Here is a 10,536-nt window from a genome sequence, read left to right on the forward strand (position 1 = left end):
TTGTGTACTGAGAAATTGGATCTGTCAATCTATGAGCAAAAATTTCCAAGCCTCCAAAATTCTACAGCACTTTGTTTTTCACTGTTCATTAGTACATGTAATATCATGTCCAGCTGTTTTTGTTGTTGAAAACCCAGGCTCATCTTGATGTGAACCCTGTGGACTAGCCTACAGGAAATTCATTTCAGCCGGTCGCTCCCAACCCTCACTTGTTGAGGCTGAGGTGAAGGACAGTCTACACTGTACTGGTGTGGTGCATGATGTGCATATGTTATGGTGCGAGGGGCTGTGCTGTAGTTGAACATAGTGCTATGTTTGTTGGTTGAATCTTGTGTTACTGTTGTAGTAGGGAAGCGTCACCGCATTGCTGTCTGACTACGTGTACTTGTGTCTCCCTGGACGGATTAGTTTCTCAGAGATGTATCATGTGCTGTGAATAACAAGCAAAATCTAAATGTCCATCAATAAAACTATAGATGTTATAACTAATTGTACCGAAAAAAATCGTAATAAATCCTGATGACAAATATAGACAGTCACTCCCTTACATAATCTACTTCTTTTCTGCCCTGCCAGGAGCAGGTGGCTACGGGGCTAGGCTACTTACTTTACGTTTAAAGACGAGGGTGATCAGTCCCAAACTCGCTGGCGACCTTATGTAACCTGTATTTCTGTACCTGTATGAGTCCATATTAGATCGACTGCAGGACCGGACCAGCCCATCAGAGAATAATAGCTAGAATTATCCCATCCTCAAACTGACGAAATATGAACGAAAAAGGAATGTCTGTATGGCGATGGACGCGTGTGCCAAATGAAGTACTGTACTGGATATGTGTGTGTGTGTGTGTGTGTGTGTGTGTGTGTGTGTGTGTCAGGAGTCCCTTTTTCATTGGTAGAAAGGACAGGGTGCGGCATATGCAAGCATGTTACAGAATATACTGCCGGCACCAACCTTGATGTAATTAATTTTTTCCATAGGTACAGGCAACTATATGCCTTATTACGTAATAGTGTATTCACTCTTAAATATTTCACACACACACACACACACACACACACACACACACACACACACACACACACACACAGAGAGGAATTAATTTGACCAAAAACATGGACTCTCAAAATGCAATTAATTTCTGGATTTGTATTTTGTGAGTCGCCGGGCATTTTGGGGATACGTGGTGAAGAAAAATATTCTACATTTTTTGAAGATCTAATCATAGTCTGACTGAACTAAATTCGAACAGAGAAATGATGGAAATAGTGATAACTTTGTTGTTGGTGGTGGTGGTAGTGAGGATAATGGTGGTATCAATGGAAGTGTTGATAAATGATGTGATAGTAGTAGTAGAAGTAGTAGCAGCGGCAGCAGCAGCAGCAGCAGCAGCAGTAGTAGTAGTAATAGTAGTAGTAGTAGTAGTAGTAGTAGTAGTAGTAGTAGTGGTAGTAATAGTTAGTAGTAGTAGTGGTAGTAGTAATAGTAGTAGTAATAGTAACCCCAGACTAGTCTTGACGTGATACCGGTGGACTGCAAGCCGAAGATGAGTTGCCCTTGTTCAGGGTTTACCTTCCTACTTTCGGGAGACAAGGAGGGAATTTGAGGGCTTTTGTATACCTGGGCAGCTCCACCGCCCAGTCATGTGTGTGTTACATGACGGCAGCCCTCTTCAGCACCAGAGAAGGTGGTGATGGCGATGATGATTCCGGTGTTGACCAGTGGTTCTTAACCTGGAGGTAGTTACCCCGAAATGGGTAATATTAGCCTTAAAACTACATAAAATGCATGCAAGGGAATGTTAAGGTGTAATAGGCTATGCAAAACAACCAATAATCGTGCTTCAGAGCTTCCAGTTGTTACATAAAATATTGCCATTATGTATAACAGAGTGCACGAATACTGTATCTACACAACTTCATGACTTCTTATACGTGTTGTTACTTCTGACCAAATCTCTAGAATCAGTTTTTCGTTACGGCATCGTGAATTAGTGTCAGTCATTTTTACATACTCTATACACAAGTTGGAAGTGAAAGATAACATGATTTTCTTACCCTGTTTCTGGGTTCCTTATGTAAACCGATTCACACACCGAAGATTTCCTAACATGCAGTTTAAAATTGACTTTTAAATCTAGAGCTTTCTCACATGTATATGTTATCCTCTTTTCTCCCTCACAAGAATGAGGTCTTTTCATTTTCTTGTCCATACATTACATTACGCTTAAAGATCTTGGACCATATTAGCATATGCATGGCTTTTTACCTAATGGCATCAATCCGTGAGCCATGAGCTTGAACCATGTCCCGTCTCATACCCTTATACTGAAATTTCCCGCACAGGACCTCATCCCATGTCTTCTTCGGTCTACCTTAGACTATTTAATCGAGCCTAAGAGACACTTCTCTTGGGATTTTATGGCGGCTGGCAGCTGCTATAACGATCACCTACGAAATGCCTCTCCATAGCTGAATAATATCGTCTGAATACATGAAGAATATTTACAAATAGCATATCAATATATTGAAGAGATTAATAATATGTTCGTTAGATTTTACAGTTGCAGTGCTTACTTAGGAAATGCATGGAAAATCTACTTAACACTTTCAATACGACAAAGTATTTTTTCTCCCTCACTGCAACCGTACGATTTTATTCATTTTCAGAAACAGAGCCCAGTTAGTGAAAAGAGTTAATACCAATTACATCTAACGTCTCTCAAATGGGACTTTACCCTAAGCTGAAAGATACGTTAAGTGGAAACAAGCCTAAAATGAGAGAGACGTCCTACATCTGAATGGCTAAACTGAACGCTGTGATCACGGCGCGAGAGGGAAAAATCACACAAAAAGTATACTCAAATAGATCTGGCGACAATCCCTTCAGATCCAGGACAGCATTTGGAGCTTAGTCTACACCAGTGGTTCCTAACTTTTTTGTCTCTGTTACCCCTGGGCACACCAAGATACTGTAGGCTGTACCTACCCCATCCTTCTTAAAACAGGAGAAAAAGTAGAATAACATAATGGCACCGGTAACGTATTTTCCAAATGATCATACAAGCTATGAAAAGTCAGTATATGGTTTTCAACTGCATTAAATGAAGTGTTTTTGATCATACACTTGGCCTGACTACAAATGTCACGAGCGAAACTGTTTTTCTGTAACTTTTTTTTTTTTTTTTTATGAACAATTAGAGGCATTACGCATCGCATGTCATAGTCAATAAACATCCTGTTTTTGGCTTTTCTTTTAAACATAACAGAAAAGCCTACTTCAAAGCGCTATGTGGTTGTAGAAGGCATCAGGATCTTGTGTACTCACTGTGACAACGGTGTATTCTTTACCAAGTTTTATCCAGAAAGTAGCCAGATCCTACTCATGATAATCTTTTTTATTGTCGTTTAAAAAAGAAAAAGAAAAATCGCCGAACAAGGTTTTACAGATTTTGCCCCCCTAATACCAACATACTTTGAATCGATAATATAGAAGAGTACAGTGAAATGCAACGTGCAGAGTGAATCGCCTAAGAAGAGGTCTTAGAAGTCTGCAAAGCCACTAATAGTATGATCCTGAAGCAGAAATGATCATATAAATACTACAATCGGGCCGACGCGGATCAAGTCAGCCAGTGACCAATGTTTCACCTGACCACCTCGCCATGGCCATATGCTTGAAATGCAGTGGAAAGAAAAAAATCATGGAGTAAAGATTAGGTGCAATTTTACTTGAAAAAAAAAAAAAAAAAAAAAAAAAATATATATATATATATATATATATATATATATATATATATATATATATATATATATACAGTATATATACCTTAGTTCCAAGTGAGACGCGGCAAACACCCATCCGGTAATTAGTTTTTCTCCGAACGCGGCTCTGCGTCTGTTTCTTTGTTTTCAGTATTTGCAGGTGATGGTTCTGAGCCGTTGTTAGTTGGAATATTGCATGTTATCCATTCGGTGTCCTTAGTATTAGGCTTTCCATTTATTTTCAGTTTTTTTTTAGTATTTCATTTTTTTTTAGTCGTTTAGTACAGTACAACTTCATTTTATACTTATGCAAATTTTTAAGATGAGTGAACTTGTAGGATTGGTAGCCCCTTGATGCTTTATTTCTTTTGTACTTTTTAATTTGTGGCGTGCTATTTGTAATTCTGCCAGCGTCAGTTTGTTCTCTTTCCTTGTCTGGTCCTTATCTCACTTCCTCTTTAGGCAGGAAAAAATGGTCAGAATGATGATGTTACCGGAAAATTTGTTATGTATTTTGTAGATTGTGTCAGCCAGTGATCTTAATATGTTGTGATTTTTTATTGTTTCATGTGTGTATATTTTTACGCCCACATCGAGGAAGGAAACACAGAACCAGTATTTGCTCTGTAAGCCAATACATTCCGTGTGAAGTACCAGTTTGCATGGTACATCAACATTTCTCAGTATACAGTGAGTCTCCATTATAAGCTGCTGTTATTTTTAGTTATGGAATTAAGTGCACGGTAAACTGTTGGAAAAAAATAAAGCCTCCTATGCTAAATTGTCTATAAGACTGATTTGCCATAGTCAGGCAGTTAACCCTACCAGTTGTATGGAAGTAAGGTGTAATATTTTGGATCAAACTTCTGCTATTGAAAATTTCTTGTTGTCTGTATATCATATTGCTTTCCAACCAGACCAAGAGTAATAGAAGTACATACATTCCTCACATAACATATACAGTGTGTGTCCATTTTGTAATTTGTACTAGCTGTAACCAGATGATGTTACTTGGTCTGGGAAAGCCAGCAATACCTCATTTACTTTAACCTGGCCCAGATTTTCATCCTTCTTCACTTTATTTCACACAGCACAGTAGCAGAAGAGAAAATTGCTATGGCTCTACATCCTTTCTGTAGCATTCCTTCATTATTAGCACCATATACTAGTGGTAATCTATTGCCACAACTTAGTATGCAAGGTGGAGAGATACCAGTGTTAGGCCAAGTTAGAGTAAAAAGGGTATAGTTGGGAGGAGGTTAAAGTAAGCTGTATCTAACCCCCTCTAACTGAGATATCTTTTCTAACATGATTATAAAATTCTGGTTAGAGTAAGGGTAATGTGAAATAGATTATATTATATCGAAGAGGTGAAGGTACGAGAACATAGTGATTTTTGGGAAGCGAAAACCCTTCAAGCCAAGAAACCATTTACAACGCTGGGTGGTAACCATATAACCAACCCATACGTGCTCCCTACGTGTCAACAAGTGGGTTGGTGGAGGGTTAGTGCCCCTCCTCGTGAAACAAATAACTCAGAGTCAAATGGCCACCCCTTATGGGATTATGGCGTCTGGCAATAGATAGATAGATAGGTTCTTTGAAGTGATGCAAATTGTTCACTCTATGTGTATATCCATATGCATTTTTAACCGTAAGTTCTGTTTAATTCGTAGCTTTAATTATCCCAGTATCGTTAAATTGCATGGATGTGCCAGTACATACATCCTCGTGGAATATTGATCCCTTCGGGCTGGATTACTAAAAGTGTGAAGGCTTCTTCAATCCTTAAATATTTTGTGTTAATTTCCGAAGCGCGTCATGGCGATAGAATACATCTGACCTTTCCTTATCGCTGCCGTGGACAGAGTAAAAAGGGATGCAAGCTCCATCAAATAATGACAGATGTTCCATTAAAGACCATCAAAAATTTGGGACATAATTACACTTACGCACTGACATTAATAATTAGGTCGTCCATGATAATCAAGCACGTCAAACCTATGGGACCAATCTTTATTTACATTTTACGCTCAACTCAGAAACTCATAACGCGGATATCTGTATATCTTAACTAGTTGCATTATAGTTTGATATTTCACCCATTTTATTGTCTTAATTTAGTCTCTTCCTTTTGTTGTTCATATTAATTATCAAGAAATGTACCGTAGTCAGTTTTATCAGACACTGTGTTTCAGTAATAACGCCAGAAATTTTGAGTTTGCTTTCCTCTTGACGATTCCATGTTTATTCCATTTAGTCAGAAACATAAGTGCCTGTATTAGTCATTGCACATCCATGGGCTTTATTCAAATTTAAGGAGACTTTTCAACCTAAAGGAGTTAAATACAGCCTTCATCAGCCCTGTCCAAACGAAAGCCTTTCTTGATGAATAAAATCGTCTGGAGGTAGCAAAACTAAACTAAAAAGGACGTCACCGAATTTATTGTGTGCTGGCAATGCATAATATGTCGAAGGAAAATAGTGACTGATATTACTGATCTTATTTTGAAAGAGCCCTGAATTGTTCAAGAAGAAGAATTGTACCCGCATATTGAAACTGTGTTATTGGAAAAATACCCCACTTACCCCGTTCCCTGGACGCATTTCATTAATAAACAGAAACCACTTTTGTTTACGTACAGCACGGTCTCAGTGGATATCTAGAGAGAATCCAAGTAGGTTAGAATCTGTTGTACCTTCGGTTTACACACACACACACACACACACACACACACACACACACACACACACACACACACCAATGAATTATATCAAGACAGAATACGTTTAAATAATTCCTCCACGGATATTGCCTTTGGCGAACCACTACATTCACGTAATTAGAATGTAGCATTTACTTATATTACGATATTTAGTGTAACTGTGTGTCCAGATAAAACAGAATATTAATATGGAGTTTTGCACTAGTACCCTACTACCCTCTATCCCACTCAGTAACATGATGTGCTGTTCCTATTTCTTGTCAGTGTCAGACAGTATCACTTCAATTAAGACATATTTTTCGAAAAGGAAGGGTCAACTACAGTCATCATTAACCCCCTCATTATTGCGGCACCGGAGGAAAGAAACAAGTATAAAAGGGCTTGAGGTAGGGGCTTCGTAGCCCCTCGCTCATTGCTCTTCGGTTAATGACATTTGGTGTATGAAGATTTTATGGCAGTTGATGCAGAAAAAAAGAAAAAATCAAAACAATTGTGAGTGGACGTCTTGACTGACTAATAACGTTTCACTCTGTAGGCTAAATCTTTGTTACTCAGTAAGGACCTCCATATCACCATTTTTTTTTCCTACCTTTGGAGTGTTGTTTGGTGTGGTGTGGTTTCACTAGACTCCTAAGTCTGCTGGAGCGAAGCATCTCGTTTCCGAAAAACGTTAATGGGGGACAGGGAGACTGGGTCGGTCATTGAGAACTTCCGGCATTTTAAAATGAAATGGTTGTCATCTTTCAGAAAGGACTAAACTATTCCGGATGAGGACGTGATAGTCATTTTCTTCTTGCTACCTCCAGACACTTTATCTTTAGTGAGACTTCTCCAACTGTAAGGGCTGGAAAGGACTTGGCTATAGTTTTTAAAAACCCCTTCAGTCCAATAAGGTATATTCTTATTTTATTCTTCCTATCCACAAACAATTTACGAAAGACATTTAGAATTGAATTGCGTATTAAATGTTTCAACTATATAATCCATTAACTTCGAATTCTCTCCAACGGTGAATAAAATACTAAACGATTGAAGAAAAAAAAATCTGGCTGTAGGGGTTTAAACCATTTCTTTTCGATGGTTCTTCTCTACCGAATTAAATCGCCTGTCAGCAGCAAGAATAAAGAAAAAATGAGGTCATAGTACTGAAAGTGTTACGGAAAGTTTGCTGTGGAGTTCCGTGGCAAAATATGTCTTTTCTGATGTCACTCCTGAAACATTCTGGACTTTTTTTTTCCCATCCTGATCAGTATGCATTAGCTTTTTTTTTTTTTTTTTTTCTAGGCAAAATAAAGACAAGCTTATCAAGACAAAGGCTTGAGTGTCTGAAGGGTCAATCGCTGGAGTTCTGAATCCTTTGACAGCCTGAACTCCCCTTAACTGAACGAAGTTATCTTGTGATACGGTAACCTAATTTGAAGATCTTACTCACTTAGGCACTCTGACGTATTTTTTGTATAGCATTCTCAGTTATTTAACAATCTTGACCCGCCTAAGGGAGGCATTTCTCAGCGAAAGTATTAACGGAGGAAAAACAGAACCATTCAAGTTCGAGGAGTCTCTGGTAAAACGTATTAAATTATCTGGGTTATTAAAAAATAGAATATACTCCGCTATGCCAACACCTAAGAGAATAATGCGTCTATAGATGAATTATGGGCTAATTAACTTTAAAATGAAGTGGAATAGAGACACACAAGTATATCATTCGTATAAAACAAACTATGCATGAATGAATCAGTTCTCGATAGGATGGCATTTCCACCCCTTGGTTAGTGTGTGTGTGTGTGTGTGTGTGTGTGTGTGTGTGTGTGTGTGTGTGTGTGGAAAATAGTTTTTCTCAGGTAACCTTTAAAGATAACCTCGCACCAGTTCCTAAGCAATATAATTTGCATATGGCACCTTATTTCTCCTTTTATGTTGTTTTAGCAGTTTAGTCCCTTCAATGCAAGGATTTTTACTTCTTTCTACTCAATTTGGAGAGATTTTTTGGATCGGAAGGCTTCGACACATTAACCATTTTGCAACAGGGAGATTTGTAAAAATGGATATAATCTGCTGGTAACTGCAAAAATGAAATTTAAAAAAGGTGTGTTAGCACTAAAATGGGTTGTAAAAATAGTTTTCGTGAATATCGTACATGAAAATAATAAGCTCTTCAGTTCGATAGCAACCTTGATGACATCGATGACGAACGATGGCCCCATGGGAGGCTAGTGTGTCGCGAGGGCTGAGGTAGTTAAGCGGCCGCACACTGGGATGGCTCTCAGTTCGCTCCCAGCCGCCGCTGAAGTAGCGCTGTGTCCGTGTTCGTCCTTGCCTCACCGTCAGTGGCACACTGGCACACTCGCGCTTGGTTGTCATGTGTGTGGACTGAGCTTGTTCGGTGCGTGGGTATGGCTGCACTTATACGTAATACACTGTATCCCCATATTTATGAGCAATGCGTACAGCAGTGACTGATTGGAATAATACATGCGACTCTGGTTTGTCTCCAATGTAACTTAATGCCTGTGTTGGATGATACACTTTCTAATATCTCTTGTGGAATAACATTTCACTCCCCGAGGCAGAAACTGTTTCCACCAAAGCAATCTAAACTTTTGCGATGGCACTCTTGTTTCACCGAGGGATGTGAGTGAGAAGCCAGGGTTGTCCCTCCAGTTACCGACCTGAAGTAGTAGTGATACGAGGCAAGGCCCACCCCTCCCACACGCACATAACACGTCCACTTCCATGATGGGTTAACTAATTTGCTCTTGCTACTCTCACACAGCTTCATTAACTGTAGATGGGAAATTTTGTATTGGAGGAGAAGGATGTAGCGTCCATTAACCCTTTGCATTACGTACAAGAGAATTTTCTTAAGCTGAATGATATCACCTGGCAGTAGAAAAAGGTGCGGCCCTGGAGACACACATCACCTGATTCAAGGGGATATCCAGTCTTCTCCATTGCCGCTTCATTTCGACCTCGCCTCATCGGGTAGAAAAAGTTTGAGCGAATATTTCTGAGTTTTACTTTGACTTGTGGTGCTGAGATGATATAGTTATTGGTATGGGTCCGTGGCTGATGCTGCATAATAAATCTGCATTCACACTCCACCCTTGCTAACCATTTCATAAATATCTGCGCGTATACTTTTTGTCAACCAATTTCATCACAAACTTTTTCGAGTTACAGGAACAAGTTTATGACCGTCCTGGTACGGAAGCTAAGGAATGAAATTTCTAACAGGATAACATTTCACGGTGCTTGAGTTGCTCTGCCAAACATGGAAAAATAAAAACAAGGAAGACAAATTTAATGAAAAGGCAGGTATGTGAACTCGGAAATCAAACCTTTAACTTAAGTAAACAACGTTCTACAGTACTTATGCTTCTCTGTCAAGTAATGAAAGGTTAAGACCAGAGAATTGACATGAAAGAAAGGTTCACCACGACAACACAAGTCAACTTGCTTACGGCTTTTGATTCTTTACTTACCGTCACACCATACAACCATCGTCCTATCGTCTCACTGCATCTCGTCTATGCTTATTGTCGTCTTGGAGGTAAGGAGTAGCTGTGTGATTCCAGTACTAAAAACAAAGTACAGGACGAATGCCTTTCGACTACACGATAGTTACTGAGGTAGATAATCAGCTTTTGTCAAGGCTTAATCTTTCGCTAGAATGCAACAGGACACCGTCGAATTTACAGTGAAGTTCCCAATATCAGTACTGAGTGAACAGGGATAGGGGGGCGGGTGGGGGAACAAGTTTTGTCTAACAGTCTGATCAGCTAGAGAATCGAACTCTTCATCTAAATGGCTTGTGCAGTGGAGGTTATTTTTAAGGTGAAGTGTTGGCTGATTGGATTAATGTGAAGGTAAAGGTTAAAGGAACGTTTTGCAGTACACGCTTTTTTATCATCATCATCATCATCATCATCGTCGAAACATTATTACTTACTTTTAAATTCGTAGGCTCAAACGTACAAAAATGGCAATTATTAGATGGATGTGTAATGCGTCCTCGAATGCGAAGCCTGAGGGGGCTATGATT

The sequence above is a fragment of the Coenobita brevimanus genome, chromosome 116, assembly GCF_032717465.1.
Source record: "Coenobita brevimanus isolate Jiangsu-jjx chromosome 116, ASM3271746v2, whole genome shotgun sequence".
Lineage (NCBI taxonomy): Eukaryota > Metazoa > Arthropoda > Malacostraca > Decapoda > Coenobitidae > Coenobita > Coenobita brevimanus.